The following is a 13,206-nucleotide window of genomic DNA, read 5'->3' as shown; positions in this document are numbered from 1 at the left end:
TGGACTAGAGAAGACCCGCCCAGGAGTCCCAGCCAATCGGTGAATGGCCATTGCAGTCCCCGCCACCTCAAATGGCCTGACGATGGTATGGACGTAAGCCACCTTTCATCTTCTTCCTATTGCATCTCTTCTACAATGTGATAAACTTTTTACAATTGTGTAGGTGTACAAGCTACGGCGCTGGGCGGCTTTCAGAGAGAGAAGTGAAAAAGCTTACGGCACCTGGGATTCCCAGGCGGTCTTCCATCCAGGTACTAACCAGGCCCTGCTCTGCTTAGCTTCCGAGATCAGACGAGATCGGGCGGAACCAGAGAGGTATGGCCGTAAGCTGCTTTTTATCTTTTTCCTAATCCTTTATAATGCGTCAAAGATAATGAGAAGAGTTTCTTTTTCTAAAATTGAAGCAGTTCTTAGGATTGGCAAGAGAGGTTTCTAAAACCTGAAGGTAACTTTACTTTTCTTCACTGGCAATTCTAACATGTTGGGTTAGCACCTGTATTTCAACGGCTAAATTACAAACAAAAGTATGCCAATTGTTAAATGTTGATCAACACTAATTTAGCAACCATGAAACGGAATCATTTTGGATAATATTGTCTAATTGCCTTTCATATCCAACGTTAAAACAACACTAAACATGCATCTCTTCAACAATGTGATATACTTTTTGTAATTTGTAGGTGAACAATCTGCGGCGCTCGGCGGCTTTCGGTGAGAGAAGTGAAAAAGCTTACGGCACCTGGGATTCCCAGGCGGTCTTCCATCCAGGTACTAACCAGGCCCCGCTCTGCTTAGCTTCCGAGATCAGACGAGATCGGGCGGAACCAGAGAGGTATGGCTGTAAGCTGCTTTTTATCTTTTTCCTAATCCTTTAAAACGTGTCAAAGATAATCAGAAGTTTCTTTTTCTAAAATTGAAGCAGTTCTTAGCATTGGCAAGAGAGGTTCCTAAAACCTGAAGGTAACTTTACTTTTCTTCACTGGTAAATCTAACATGTTTGGTTAGCACCTGTATTTCAACGGCTAAATTACAAACAATAGTATGCCAATCGTAAAATGTTGATCAACACCAATTTAGCAATCATGAAACGGAATCATTTTGGATAATATTGTCTAATTTCCTTTCATATCCAACGTTAAAACAACACTAAACATGCATCTCTTCAACAATGTGATATACTTTTTGTAATTTGTAGGTGTACAATCTGCGGCGCTCTGCAGCTTTCAGAGAGAAGTGAAAAAGCTTACGGCACCTGGGATTCCCAGGCGGTCTTCCATCCAGGTACTAACCAGGCCCTGCTCTGCTTAGCTTCCGAGATCAGACGAGATCGGGCGGAACCAGAGAGGTATGGCCGTAAGCTGCTTTTTATCTTTTTCCTAATCCTTTATAATGCGTCAATGAATTATGACACGCCTGCCGTTGGCATCTTTGTGTGGGTTAAATAAGGGTATGCAAAGAAGGCTGTGACATCCTATGGCGAAAATTGGATGGACTAGAGAAGACCCGCCCAGGAGTCCCAGCCAATCGGTGGATGGCCATTGCAGTCCCCGCCACCTCAAATGGCCTGACGATGGTATGGACGTAAGCCACCTTTCATCTTCTTCCTATTGCATCTCTTCTACAATGTGAAATACTTTTTACAATTGTGAAGGTGTACAATCTGCGGCGGTGGGCGGCTTTCGGAGAGAGAAGTGAAAAAGCTTACGGCACCTGGGATTCCCAGGCGGTCTTCCATCCAGGTACTAACCAGGCCCTGCTCTGCTTAGCTTCCGAGATCAGACGAGATCGGGCGGAACCAGAGAGGTATGGCCGTAAGCTGCTTTTTATCTTTTTCCTAATCCTTTATAATGCGTCAATGAATTATGACACGCCAGCCGTTGGCATCTTTGTGTGGGTTAAATAAGGGTATGCAAAGAAGGCTGTGACATCCCATGCCGAAAATTGGATGGACTAGAGAAGACCCGCCCAGGAGTCCCAGCCATTCGGTGAATGGCCATTGCAGTCCCCGCCACCTCAAATGGCCTGACGATGGTATGGACGTAAGCCACCTTTCATCTTCTTCCTATTGCATCTCTTCTACAATGTGAATTTTTTTTTACAATTGTGTAGGTGTACAATCTACGGCGATGGGCGGCTTTCAGAGAGAGAAGTGAAAAAGCTTACGGCACCTGGGATTCCCAGGCGGTCTTCCATCCAGGTACTAACCAGGCCCTGCTCTGCTTAGCTTCCGAGATCAGACGAGATCGGGCGGAACCAGAGAGGTATGGACGTAAGCTGCTTTTCATCTTTTTCCTAATCCTTTAAAACGTGTCAAAGATAATCAGAAGTTTCTTTTTCTAAAATTGAAGCAGTTCTTAGCATTGGCAAGAGAGGTTCCTAAAGCCTGAAGGTAACTTTACTTTTCTTCACTGGCAATTCTAACATGTTGGGTTAGCACCTGTATTTCAACGGCTAAATTACAAACAACAGTATGCCAATCGTAAATGTTGACCAACACTAATTTAGCAATCATGAAACGGAATCATTTTGGATAATATTGTCTAATTTCCTTTCATATCCAACGTTAAAACAGGTGTACAATCTGCGGCGCTCGGCGGCTTTCGGAGAGAGAAGTGAAAAAGCTTACGGCACCTGGGATTCCCAGGCGGTCTTCCATCCAGGTACTAACCAGGCCCTGCTCTGCTTAGCTTCCGAGATCAGACGAGATCGGGCGGAACCAGAGAGGTATGGCCGTAAGCTGCTTTTAATCTTTTTCCTAATCCTTTATAATGCGTCAATGAATTATGACACGCCTGCCGTTGGCATCTTTGTGTGGGTTAAATAAGGGTATGCAAAGAAGGCTGTGACATCCCATGCCGAAAATTGGATGGACTAGAGAAGACCCGCCCAGGAGTCCCAGCCAATCGGTGAATGGCCATTGCAGTCCCCGCCACCTCAAATGGCCTGACGATGGTATGGACGTAAGCCACCTTTCATCTTCTTCCTATTGCATCTCTTCTACAATGTGATAAACTTTTTACAATTGTGTAGGTGTACAAGCTACGGCGCTGGGCGGCTTTCAGAGAGAGAAGTGAAAAAGCTTACGGCACCTGGGATTCCCAGGCGGTCTTCCATCCAGGTACTAACCAGGCCCTGCTCTGCTTAGCTTCCGAGATCAGACGAGATCGGGCGGAACCAGAGAGGTATGGCCGTAAGCTGCTTTTTATCTTTTTCCTAATCCTTTATAATGCGTCAATGAATTATGACACGCCTGCCGTTGGCATCTTTGTGTGGGTTAAATAAGGGTATGCAAAGAAGGCTGTGACATCCCATGCCGAAAATTGGATGGACTAGAGAAGACCCGCCCAGGAGTCCCAGCCAATCGGTGAATGGCCATTGCAGTCCCCGCCACCTCAAATGGCCTGACGATGGTATGGACGTAAGCCACCTTTCATCTTCTTCCTATTGCATCTCTTCTACAATGTGATCAACTTTTTACAATTGTGTAGGTGTACAATCTACGGCGCTGGGCGGCTTTCAGAGAGAGAAGTGAAAAAGCTTACGGCACCTGGGATTCCCAGGCGGTCTTCCATCCAGGTACTAACCAGGCCCTGCTCTGCTTAGCTTCCGAGATCAGACGAGATCGGGCGGAACCAGAGAGGTATGGACGTAAGCTGCTTTTCATCTTTTTCCTAATCCTTTAAAACGTGTCAAAGATAATCAGAAGTTTCTTTTTCTAAAATTGAAGCAGTTCTTAGCATTGGCAAGAGAGGTTCCTAAAGCCTGAAGGTAACTTTACTTTTCTTCACTGGCAATTCTAACATGTTGGGTTAGCACCTGTATTTCAACGGCTAAATTACAAACAACAGTATGCCAATCGTAAATGTTGACCAACACTAATTTAGCAATCATGAAACGGAATCATTTTGGATAATATTGTCTAATTTCCTTTCATATCCAACGTTAAAACAGGTGTACAATCTGCGGCGCTCGGCGGCTTTCGGAGAGAGAAGTGAAAAAGCTTACGGCACCTGGGATTCCCAGGCGGTCTTCCATCCAGGTACTAACCAGGCCCTGCTCTGCTTAGCTTCCGAGATCAGACGAGATCGGGCGGAACCAGAGAGGTATGGCCGTAAGCTGCTTTTTATCTTTTTCCTAATCCTTTATAATGCGTCAATGAATTATGACACGCCTGCCGTTGGCATCTTTGTGTGGGTTAAATAAGGGTATGCAAAGAAGGCTGTGACATCCCATGCCGAAAATTGGATGGACTAGAGAAGACCCGCCCAGGAGTCCCAGCCAATCGGTGAATGGCCATTGCAGTCCCCGCCACCTCAAATGGCCTGACGATGGTATGGACGTAAGCCACCTTTCATCTTCTTCCTATTGCATCTCTTCTACAATGTGAATTTTTTTTTACAATTGTGTAGGTGTACAATCTACGGCGCTGGGCGGCTTTCAGAGAGAGAAGTGAAAAAGCTTACGGCACCTGGGATTCCCAGGCGGTCTTCCATCCAGGTACTAACCAGGCCCTGCTCTGCTTAGCTTCCGAGATCAGACGAGATCGGGCGGAACCAGAGAGGTATGGACGTAAGCTGCTTTTCATCTTTTTCCTAATCCTTTAAAACGTGTCAAAGATAATCAGAAGTTTCTTTTTCTAAAATTGAAGCAGTTCTTAGCATTGGCAAGAGAGGTTCCTAAAGCCTGAAGGTAACTTTACTTTTCTTCACTGGCAATTCTAACATGTTGGGTTAGCACCTGTATTTCAACGGCTAAATTACAAACAACAGTATGCCAATCGTAAATGTTGACCAACACTAATTTAGCAATCATGAAACGGAATCATTTTGGATAATATTGTCTAATTTCCTTTCATATCCAACGTTAAAACAGGTGTACAATCTGCGGCGCTCGGCGGCTTTCGGAGAGAGAAGTGAAAAAGCTTACGGCACCTGGGATTCCCAGGCGGTCTTCCATCCAGGTACTAACCAGGCCCTGCTCTGCTTAGCTTCCGAGATCAGACGAGATCGGGCGGAACCAGAGAGGTATGGCCGTAAGCTGCTTTTTATCTTTTTCCTAATCCTTTATAATGCGTCAATGAATTATGACACGCCTGCCGTTGGCATCTTTGTGTGGGTTAAATAAGGGTATGCAAAGAAGGCTGTGACATCCCATGCCGAAAATTGGATGGACTAGAGAAGACCCGCCCAGGAGTCCCAGCCAATCGGTGAATGGCCATTGCAGTCCCCGCCACCTCAAATGGCCTGACGATGGTATGGACGTAAGCCACCTTTCATCTTCTTCCTATTGCATCTCTTCTACAATGTGATAAACTTTTTACAATTGTGTAGGTGTACAAGCTACGGCGCTGGGCGGCTTTCAGAGAGAGAAGTGAAAAAGCTTACGGCACCTGGGATTCCCAGGCGGTCTTCCATCCAGGTACTAACCAGGCCCTGCTCTGCTTAGCTTCCGAGATCAGACGAGATCGGGCGGAACCAGAGAGGTATGGCCGTAAGCTGCTTTTTATCTTTTTCCTAATCCTTTATAATGCGTCAAAGATAATCAGAAGAGTTTCTTTTTCTAAAATTGAAGCAGTTCTTAGGATTGGCAAGAGAGGTTTCTAAAACCTGAAGGTAACTTTACTTTTCTTCACTGGCAATTCTAACATGTTGGGTTAGCACCTGTATTTCAACGGCTAAATTACAAACAAAAGTATGCCAATTGTTAAATGTTGATCAACACTAATTTAGCAACCATGAAACGGAATCATTTTGGATAATATTGTCTAATTGCCTTTCATATCCAACGTTAAAACAACACTAAACATGCATCTCTTCAACAATGTGATATACTTTTTGTAATTTGTAGGTGTACAATCTGCGGCGCTCGGCGGCTTTCGGTGAGAGAAGTGAAAAAGCTTACGGCACCTGGGATTCCCAGGCGGTCTTCCATCCAGGTACTAACCAGGCCCCGCTCTGCTTAGCTTCCGAGATCAGACGAGATCGGGCGGAACCAGAGAGGTATGGCTGTAAGCTGCTTTTTATCTTTTTCCTAATCCTTTAAAACGTGTCAAAGATAATCAGAAGTTTCTTTTTCTAAAATTGAAGCAGTTCTTAGCATTGGCAAGAGAGGTTCCTAAAACCTGAAGGTAACTTTACTTTTCTTCACTGGTAAATCTAACATGTTTGGTTAGCACCTGTATTTCAACGGCTAAATTACAAACAATAGTATGCCAATCGTAAAATGTTGATCAACACCAATTTAGCAATCATGAAACGGAATCATTTTGGATAATATTGTCTAATTTCCTTTCATATCCAACGTTAAAACAACACTAAACATGCATCTCTTCAACAATGTGATATACTTTTTGTAATTTGTAGGTGTACAATCTGCGGCGCTCTGCAGCTTTCAGAGAGAAGTGAAAAAGCTTACGGCACCTGGGATTCCCAGGCGGTCTTCCATCCAGGTACTAACCAGGCCCTGCTCTGCTTAGCTTCCGAGATCAGACGAGATCGGGCGGAACCAGAGAGGTATGGCCGTAAGCTGCTTTTTATCTTTTTCCTAATCCTTTATAATGCGTCAAAAAATTATGTCACGCCTGCCGTTGGCATCTTTGTGTGGGTTAAATAAGGGTATGCAAAGAAGGCTGTGACATCCTATGGCGAAAATTGGATGGACTAGAGAAGACCCGCCCAGGAGTCCCAGCCAATCGGTGGATGGCCATTGCAGTCCCCGCCACCTCAAATGGCCTGACGATGGTATGGACGTAAGCCACCTTTCATCTTCTTCCTATTGCATCTCTTCTACAATGTGAAATACTTTTTACAATTGTGAAGGTGTACAATCTGCGGCGGTGGGCGGCTTTCGGAGAGAGAAGTGAAAAAGCTTACGGCACCTGGGATTCCCAGGCGGTCTTCCATCCAGGTACTAACCAGGCCCTGCTCTGCTTAGCTTCCGAGATCAGACGAGATCGGGCGGAACCAGAGAGGTATGGCCGTAAGCTGCTTTTTATCTTTTTCCTAATCCTTTATAATGCGTCAATGAATTATGACACGCCAGCCGTTGGCATCTTTGTGTGGGTTAAATAAGGGTATGCAAAGAAGGCTGTGACATCCCATGCCGAAAATTGGATGGACTAGAGAAGACCCGCCCAGGAGTCCCAGCCATTCGGTGAATGGCCATTGCAGTCCCCGCCACCTCAAATGGCCTGACGATGGTATGGACGTAAGCCACCTTTCATCTTCTTCCTATTGCATCTCTTCTACAATGTGAATTTTTTTTTACAATTGTGTAGGTTTACAATCTACGGCGATGGGCGGCTTTCAGAGAGAGAAGTGAAAAAGCTTACGGCACCTGGGATTCCCAGGCGGTCTTCCATCCAGGTACGAACCAGGCCCTGCTCTGCTTAGCTTCCGAGATCAGACGAGATCGGGCGGAACCAGAGAGGTATGGACGTAAGCTGCTTTTCATCTTTTTCCTAATCCTTTAAAACGTGTCAAAGATAATCAGAAGTTTCTTTTTCTAAAATTGAAGCAGTTCTTAGCATTGGCAAGAGAGGTTCCTAAAGCCTGAAGGTAACTTTACTTTTCTTCACTGGCAATTCTAACATGTTGGGTTAGCACCTGTATTTCAACGGCTAAATTACAAACAACAGTATGCCAATCGTAAATGTTGACCAACACTAATTTAGCAATCATGAAACGGAATCATTTTGGATAATATTGTCTAATTTCCTTTCATATCCAACGTTAAAACAGGTGTACAATCTGCGGCGCTCGGCGGCTTTCGGAGAGAGAAGTGAAAAAGCTTACGGCACCTGGGATTCCCAGGCGGTCTTCCATCCAGGTACTAACCAGGCCCTGCTCTGCTTAGCTTCCGAGATCAGACGAGATCGGGCGGAACCAGAGAGGTATGGCCGTAAGCTGCTTTTAATCTTTTTCCTAATCCTTTATAATGCGTCAATGAATTATGACACGCCTGCCGTTGGCATCTTTGTGTGGGTTAAATAAGGGTATGCAAAGAAGGCTGTGACATCCCATGCCGAAAATTGGATGGACTAGAGAAGACCCGCCCAGGAGTCCCAGCCAATCGGTGAATGGCCATTGCAGTCCCCGCCACCTCAAATGGCCTGACGATGGTATGGACGTAAGCCACCTTTCATCTTCTTCCTATTGCATCTCTTCTACAATGTGATAAACTTTTTACAATTGTGTAGGTGTACAAGCTACGGCGCTGGGCGGCTTTCAGAGAGAGAAGTGAAAAAGCTTACGGCACCTGGGATTCCCAGGCGGTCTTCCATCCAGGTACTAACCAGGCCCTGCTCTGCTTAGCTTCCGAGATCAGACGAGATCGGGCGGAACCAGAGAGGTATGGCCGTAAGCTGCTTTTTATCTTTTTCCTAATCCTTTATAATGCGTCAAAGATAATCAGAAGAGTTTCTTTTTCTAAAATTGAAGCAGTTCTTAGGATTGGCAAGAGAGGTTTCTAAAACCTGAAGGTAACTTTACTTTTCTTCACTGGCAATTCTAACATGTTGGGTTAGCACCTGTATTTCAACGGCTAAATTACAAACAAAAGTATGCCAATTGTTAAATGTTGATCAACACTAATTTAGCAACCATGAAACGGAATCATTTTGGATAATATTGTCTAATTGCCTTTCATATCCAACGTTAAAACAACACTAAACATGCATCTCTTCAACAATGTGATATACTTTTTGTAATTTGTAGGTGAACAATCTGCGGCGCTCGGCGGCTTTCGGTGAGAGAAGTGAAAAAGCTTACGGCACCTGGGATTCCCAGGCGGTCTTCCATCCAGGTACTAACCAGGCCCCGCTCTGCTTAGCTTCCGAGATCAGACGAGATCGGGCGGAACCAGAGAGGTATGGCTGTAAGCTGCTTTTTATCTTTTTCCTAATCCTTTAAAACGTGTCAAAGATAATCAGAAGTTTCTTTTTCTAAAATTGAAGCAGTTCTTAGCATTGGCAAGAGAGGTTCCTAAAACCTGAAGGTAACTTTACTTTTCTTCACTGGTAAATCTAACATGTTTGGTTAGCACCTGTATTTCAACGGCTAAATTACAAACAATAGTATGCCAATCGTAAAATGTTGATCAACACCAATTTAGCAATCATGAAACGGAATCATTTTGGATAATATTGTCTAATTTCCTTTCATATCCAACGTTAAAACAACACTAAACATGCATCTCTTCAACAATGTGATATACTTTTTGTAATTTGTAGGTGTACAATCTGCGGCGCTCTGCAGCTTTCAGAGAGAAGTGAAAAAGCTTACGGCACCTGGGATTCCCAGGCGGTCTTCCATCCAGGTACTAACCAGGCCCTGCTCTGCTTAGCTTCCGAGATCAGACGAGATCGGGCGGAACCAGAGAGGTATGGCCGTAAGCTGCTTTTTATCTTTTTCCTAATCCTTTATAATGCGTCAATGAATTATGACACGCCTGCCGTTGGCATCTTTGTGTGGGTTAAATAAGGGTATGCAAAGAAGGCTGTGACATCCTATGGCGAAAATTGGATGGACTAGAGAAGACCCGCCCAGGAGTCCCAGCCAATCGGTGGATGGCCATTGCAGTCCCCGCCACCTCAAATGGCCTGACGATGGTATGGACGTAAGCCACCTTTCATCTTCTTCCTATTGCATCTCTTCTACAATGTGAAATACTTTTTACAATTGTGAAGGTGTACAATCTGCGGCGGTGGGCGGCTTTCGGAGAGAGAAGTGAAAAAGCTTACGGCACCTGGGATTCCCAGGCGGTCTTCCATCCAGGTACTAACCAGGCCCTGCTCTGCTTAGCTTCCGAGATCAGACGAGATCGGGCGGAACCAGAGAGGTATGGCCGTAAGCTGCTTTTTATCTTTTTCCTAATCCTTTATAATGCGTCAATGAATTATGACACGCCAGCCGTTGGCATCTTTGTGTGGGTTAAATAAGGGTATGCAAAGAAGGCTGTGACATCCCATGCCGAAAATTGGATGGACTAGAGAAGACCCGCCCAGGAGTCCCAGCCATTCGGTGAATGGCCATTGCAGTCCCCGCCACCTCAAATGGCCTGACGATGGTATGGACGTAAGCCACCTTTCATCTTCTTCCTATTGCATCTCTTCTACAATGTGAATTTTTTTTTACAATTGTGTAGGTGTACAATCTACGGCGCTGGGCGGCTTTCAGAGAGAGAAGTGAAAAAGCTTACGGCACCTGGAATTCCCAGGCGGTCTTCCATCCAGGTACTAACCAGGCCCTGCTCTGCTTAGCTTCCGAGATCAGACGAGATCGGGCGGAACCAGAGAGGTATGGCCGTAAGCTGCTTTTCATCTTTTTCCTAATCCTTTAAAACGTGTCAAAGATAATCAGAAGTTTCTTTTTCTAAAATTGAAGCAGTTCTTAGCATTGGCAAGAGAGGTTCCTAAAGCCTGAAGGTAACTTTACTTTTCTTCACTGGCAATTCTAACATGTTGGGTTAGCACCTGTATTTCAACGGCTAAATTACAAACAACAGTATGCCAATTGTTAAATGTTGATCAACACTAATTTAGCAATCATGAAACGGAATCATTTTGGATAATATTGTCTAATTGCCTTTCATATCCAACGTTAAAACAACACTAAACATGCATCTCTTCAACAATGTGATATACTTTTTGTAATTTGTAGGTGAACAATCTGCGGCGCTCGGCGGCTTTCGGTGAGAGAAGTGAAAAAGCTTACGGCACCTGGGATTCCCAGGCGGTCTTCCATCCAGGTACTAACCAGGCCCCGCTCTGCTTAGCTTCCGAGATCAGACGAGATCGGGCGGAACCAGAGAGGTATGGCTGTAAGCTGCTTTTTATCTTTTTCCTAATCCTTTAAAACGTGTCAAAGATAATCAGAAGTTTCTTTTTCTAAAATTGAAGCAGTTCTTAGCATTGGCAAGAGAGGTTCCTAAAACCTGAAGGTAACTTTACTTTTCTTCACTGGTAAATCTAACATGTTTGGTTAGCACCTGTATTTCAACGGCTAAATTACAAACAATAGTATGCCAATCGTAAAATGTTGATCAACACCAATTTAGCAATCATGAAACGGAATCATTTTGGATAATATTGTCTAATTTCCTTTCATATCCAACGTTAAAACAACACTAAACATGCATCTCTTCAACAATGTGATATACTTTTTGTAATTTGTAGGTGTACAATCTGCGGCGCTCTGCAGCTTTCAGAGAGAAGTGAAAAAGCTTACGGCACCTGGGATTCCCAGGCGGTCTTCCATCCAGGTACTAACCAGGCCCTGCTCTGCTTAGCTTCCGAGATCAGACGAGATCGGGCGGAACCAGAGAGGTATGGCCGTAAGCTGCTTTTTATCTTTTTCCTAATCCTTTATAATGCGTCAATGAATTATGACACGCCTGCCGTTGGCATCTTTGTGTGGGTTAAATAAGGGTATGCAAAGAAGGCTGTGACATCCTATGGCGAAAATTGGATGGACTAGAGAAGACCCGCCCAGGAGTCCCAGCCAATCGGTGGATGGCCATTGCAGTCCCCGCCACCTCAAATGGCCTGACGATGGTATGGACGTAAGCCACCTTTCATCTTCTTCCTATTGCATCTCTTCTACAATGTGAAATACTTTTTACAATTGTGAAGGTGTACAATCTGCGGCGGTGGGCGGCTTTCGGAGAGAGAAGTGAAAAAGCTTACGGCACCTGGGATTCCCAGGCGGTCTTCCATCCAGGTACTAACCAGGCCCTGCTCTGCTTAGCTTCCGAGATCAGACGAGATCGGGCGGAACCAGAGAGGTATGGCCGTAAGCTGCTTTTTATCTTTTTCCTAATCCTTTATAATGCGTCAATGAATTATGACACGCCAGCCGTTGGCATCTTTGTGTGGGTTAAATAAGGGTATGCAAAGAAGGCTGTGACATCCCATGCCGAAAATTGGATGGACTAGAGAAGACCCGCCCAGGAGTCCCAGCCATTCGGTGAATGGCCATTGCAGTCCCCGCCACCTCAAATGGCCTGACGATGGTATGGACGTAAGCCACCTTTCATCTTCTTCCTATTGCATCTCTTCTACAATGTGAATTTTTTTTTACAATTGTGTAGGTGTACAATCTACGGCGATGGGCGGCTTTCAGAGAGAGAAGTGAAAAAGCTTACGGCACCTGGAATTCCCAGGCGGTCTTCCATCCAGGTACTAACCAGGCCCTGCTCTGCTTAGCTTCCGAGATCAGACGAGATCGGGCGGAACCAGAGAGGTATGGACGTAAGCTGCTTTTCATCTTTTTCCTAATCCTTTAAAACGTGTCAAAGATAATCAGAAGTTTCTTTTTCTAAAATTGAAGCAGTTCTTAGCATTGGCAAGAGAGGTTCCTAAAGCCTGAAGGTAACTTTACTTTTCTTCACTGGCAATTCTAACATGTTGGGTTAGCACCTGTATTTCAACGGCTAAATTACAAACAACAGTATGCCAATCGTAAATGTTGACCAACACTAATTTAGCAATCATGAAACGGAATCATTTTGGATAATATTGTCTAATTTCCTTTCATATCCAACGTTAAAACAGGTGTACAATCTGCGGCGCTCGGCGGCTTTCGGAGAGAGAAGTGAAAAAGCTTACGGCACCTGGGATTCCCAGGCGGTCTTCCATCCAGGTACTAACCAGGCCCTGCTCTGCTTAGCTTCCGAGATCAGACGAGATCGGGCGGAACCAGAGAGGTATGGCCGTAAGCTGCTTTTAATCTTTTTCCTAATCCTTTATAATGCGTCAATGAATTATGACACGCCTGCCGTTGGCATCTTTGTGTGGGTTAAATAAGGGTATGCAAAGAAGGCTGTGACATCCCATGCCGAAAATTGGATGGACTAGAGAAGACCCGCCCAGGAGTCCCAGCCAATCGGTGAATGGCCATTGCAGTCCCCGCCACCTCAAATGGCCTGACGATGGTATGGACGTAAGCCACCTTTCATCTTCTTCCTATTGCATCTCTTCTACAATGTGATAAACTTTTTACAATTGTGTAGGTGTACAAGCTACGGCGCTGGGCGGCTTTCAGAGAGAGAAGTGAAAAAGCTTACGGCACCTGGGATTCCCAGGCGGTCTTCCATCCAGGTACTAACCAGGCCCTGCTCTGCTTAGCTTCCGAGATCAGACGAGATCGGGCGGAACCAGAGAGGTATGGCCGTAAGCTGCTTTTTATCTTTTTCCTAATCCTTTATAAT

General features: G+C 45.0%; 28 non-coding genes across 28 annotated transcripts; all 28 read right to left on the bottom strand.

Moving 5' to 3' along the window:
- Window positions 1–210: 210 nt before the first annotated feature.
- Window positions 211–329, bottom strand: LOC134110547 (5S ribosomal RNA). Its single transcript, XR_009943932.1, has one exon. It is a non-coding gene; the product is annotated as a 5S ribosomal RNA (ribosomal RNA).
- Window positions 330–727: 398 nt separating this feature from the next.
- On the bottom strand, window positions 728–846 carry LOC134110089 (5S ribosomal RNA). The gene has a single exon (XR_009943483.1). It is a non-coding gene; the product is annotated as a 5S ribosomal RNA (ribosomal RNA).
- A 394-nt stretch (window positions 847–1,240) lies between these two features.
- Window positions 1,241–1,359, bottom strand: LOC134110546 (5S ribosomal RNA). Its single transcript, XR_009943931.1, has one exon. It is a non-coding gene; the product is annotated as a 5S ribosomal RNA (ribosomal RNA).
- A 339-nt stretch (window positions 1,360–1,698) lies between these two features.
- Window positions 1,699–1,817, bottom strand: LOC134110545 (5S ribosomal RNA). Its single transcript, XR_009943930.1, has one exon. It is a non-coding gene; the product is annotated as a 5S ribosomal RNA (ribosomal RNA).
- A 339-nt stretch (window positions 1,818–2,156) lies between these two features.
- On the bottom strand, window positions 2,157–2,275 carry LOC134109983 (5S ribosomal RNA). The gene has a single exon (XR_009943378.1). It is a non-coding gene; the product is annotated as a 5S ribosomal RNA (ribosomal RNA).
- A 344-nt stretch (window positions 2,276–2,619) lies between these two features.
- On the bottom strand, window positions 2,620–2,738 carry LOC134110544 (5S ribosomal RNA). Its single transcript, XR_009943929.1, has one exon. It is a non-coding gene; the product is annotated as a 5S ribosomal RNA (ribosomal RNA).
- Window positions 2,739–3,077: 339 nt separating this feature from the next.
- On the bottom strand, window positions 3,078–3,196 carry LOC134110543 (5S ribosomal RNA). The gene has a single exon (XR_009943928.1). It is a non-coding gene; the product is annotated as a 5S ribosomal RNA (ribosomal RNA).
- A 339-nt stretch (window positions 3,197–3,535) lies between these two features.
- LOC134109982 (5S ribosomal RNA) lies at window positions 3,536–3,654 on the bottom strand. The gene has a single exon (XR_009943377.1). It is a non-coding gene; the product is annotated as a 5S ribosomal RNA (ribosomal RNA).
- A 344-nt stretch (window positions 3,655–3,998) lies between these two features.
- LOC134110542 (5S ribosomal RNA) lies at window positions 3,999–4,117 on the bottom strand. Its single transcript, XR_009943927.1, has one exon. It is a non-coding gene; the product is annotated as a 5S ribosomal RNA (ribosomal RNA).
- Window positions 4,118–4,456: 339 nt separating this feature from the next.
- LOC134109981 (5S ribosomal RNA) lies at window positions 4,457–4,575 on the bottom strand. The gene has a single exon (XR_009943376.1). It is a non-coding gene; the product is annotated as a 5S ribosomal RNA (ribosomal RNA).
- Window positions 4,576–4,919: 344 nt separating this feature from the next.
- On the bottom strand, window positions 4,920–5,038 carry LOC134110541 (5S ribosomal RNA). The gene has a single exon (XR_009943926.1). It is a non-coding gene; the product is annotated as a 5S ribosomal RNA (ribosomal RNA).
- Window positions 5,039–5,377: 339 nt separating this feature from the next.
- LOC134110540 (5S ribosomal RNA) lies at window positions 5,378–5,496 on the bottom strand. The gene has a single exon (XR_009943925.1). It is a non-coding gene; the product is annotated as a 5S ribosomal RNA (ribosomal RNA).
- A 398-nt stretch (window positions 5,497–5,894) lies between these two features.
- On the bottom strand, window positions 5,895–6,013 carry LOC134110088 (5S ribosomal RNA). Its single transcript, XR_009943482.1, has one exon. It is a non-coding gene; the product is annotated as a 5S ribosomal RNA (ribosomal RNA).
- Window positions 6,014–6,407: 394 nt separating this feature from the next.
- LOC134110539 (5S ribosomal RNA) lies at window positions 6,408–6,526 on the bottom strand. Its single transcript, XR_009943924.1, has one exon. It is a non-coding gene; the product is annotated as a 5S ribosomal RNA (ribosomal RNA).
- Window positions 6,527–6,865: 339 nt separating this feature from the next.
- On the bottom strand, window positions 6,866–6,984 carry LOC134110538 (5S ribosomal RNA). The gene has a single exon (XR_009943923.1). It is a non-coding gene; the product is annotated as a 5S ribosomal RNA (ribosomal RNA).
- A 339-nt stretch (window positions 6,985–7,323) lies between these two features.
- Window positions 7,324–7,442, bottom strand: LOC134110164 (5S ribosomal RNA). Its single transcript, XR_009943558.1, has one exon. It is a non-coding gene; the product is annotated as a 5S ribosomal RNA (ribosomal RNA).
- Window positions 7,443–7,786: 344 nt separating this feature from the next.
- LOC134110536 (5S ribosomal RNA) lies at window positions 7,787–7,905 on the bottom strand. Its single transcript, XR_009943921.1, has one exon. It is a non-coding gene; the product is annotated as a 5S ribosomal RNA (ribosomal RNA).
- Window positions 7,906–8,244: 339 nt separating this feature from the next.
- LOC134110535 (5S ribosomal RNA) lies at window positions 8,245–8,363 on the bottom strand. Its single transcript, XR_009943920.1, has one exon. It is a non-coding gene; the product is annotated as a 5S ribosomal RNA (ribosomal RNA).
- A 398-nt stretch (window positions 8,364–8,761) lies between these two features.
- Window positions 8,762–8,880, bottom strand: LOC134110087 (5S ribosomal RNA). The gene has a single exon (XR_009943481.1). It is a non-coding gene; the product is annotated as a 5S ribosomal RNA (ribosomal RNA).
- Window positions 8,881–9,274: 394 nt separating this feature from the next.
- LOC134110534 (5S ribosomal RNA) lies at window positions 9,275–9,393 on the bottom strand. The gene has a single exon (XR_009943919.1). It is a non-coding gene; the product is annotated as a 5S ribosomal RNA (ribosomal RNA).
- A 339-nt stretch (window positions 9,394–9,732) lies between these two features.
- On the bottom strand, window positions 9,733–9,851 carry LOC134110533 (5S ribosomal RNA). Its single transcript, XR_009943918.1, has one exon. It is a non-coding gene; the product is annotated as a 5S ribosomal RNA (ribosomal RNA).
- A 339-nt stretch (window positions 9,852–10,190) lies between these two features.
- On the bottom strand, window positions 10,191–10,309 carry LOC134110276 (5S ribosomal RNA). Its single transcript, XR_009943661.1, has one exon. It is a non-coding gene; the product is annotated as a 5S ribosomal RNA (ribosomal RNA).
- A 396-nt stretch (window positions 10,310–10,705) lies between these two features.
- LOC134110086 (5S ribosomal RNA) lies at window positions 10,706–10,824 on the bottom strand. Its single transcript, XR_009943480.1, has one exon. It is a non-coding gene; the product is annotated as a 5S ribosomal RNA (ribosomal RNA).
- Window positions 10,825–11,218: 394 nt separating this feature from the next.
- Window positions 11,219–11,337, bottom strand: LOC134110532 (5S ribosomal RNA). The gene has a single exon (XR_009943917.1). It is a non-coding gene; the product is annotated as a 5S ribosomal RNA (ribosomal RNA).
- A 339-nt stretch (window positions 11,338–11,676) lies between these two features.
- Window positions 11,677–11,795, bottom strand: LOC134110531 (5S ribosomal RNA). The gene has a single exon (XR_009943916.1). It is a non-coding gene; the product is annotated as a 5S ribosomal RNA (ribosomal RNA).
- A 339-nt stretch (window positions 11,796–12,134) lies between these two features.
- LOC134109950 (5S ribosomal RNA) lies at window positions 12,135–12,253 on the bottom strand. The gene has a single exon (XR_009943345.1). It is a non-coding gene; the product is annotated as a 5S ribosomal RNA (ribosomal RNA).
- Window positions 12,254–12,597: 344 nt separating this feature from the next.
- LOC134110530 (5S ribosomal RNA) lies at window positions 12,598–12,716 on the bottom strand. Its single transcript, XR_009943915.1, has one exon. It is a non-coding gene; the product is annotated as a 5S ribosomal RNA (ribosomal RNA).
- Window positions 12,717–13,055: 339 nt separating this feature from the next.
- LOC134110529 (5S ribosomal RNA) lies at window positions 13,056–13,174 on the bottom strand. Its single transcript, XR_009943914.1, has one exon. It is a non-coding gene; the product is annotated as a 5S ribosomal RNA (ribosomal RNA).
- Between the last annotated feature and the right edge of the window lie 32 nt (window positions 13,175–13,206).

This window comes from Pungitius pungitius, unplaced genomic scaffold (genome assembly GCF_949316345.1).
Source record: "Pungitius pungitius unplaced genomic scaffold, fPunPun2.1 scaffold_37, whole genome shotgun sequence".
Taxonomy (NCBI): Eukaryota; Metazoa; Chordata; class Actinopteri; order Perciformes; family Gasterosteidae; genus Pungitius; species Pungitius pungitius.
This window is presented reverse-complemented; position numbering and strand designations above follow the sequence as displayed.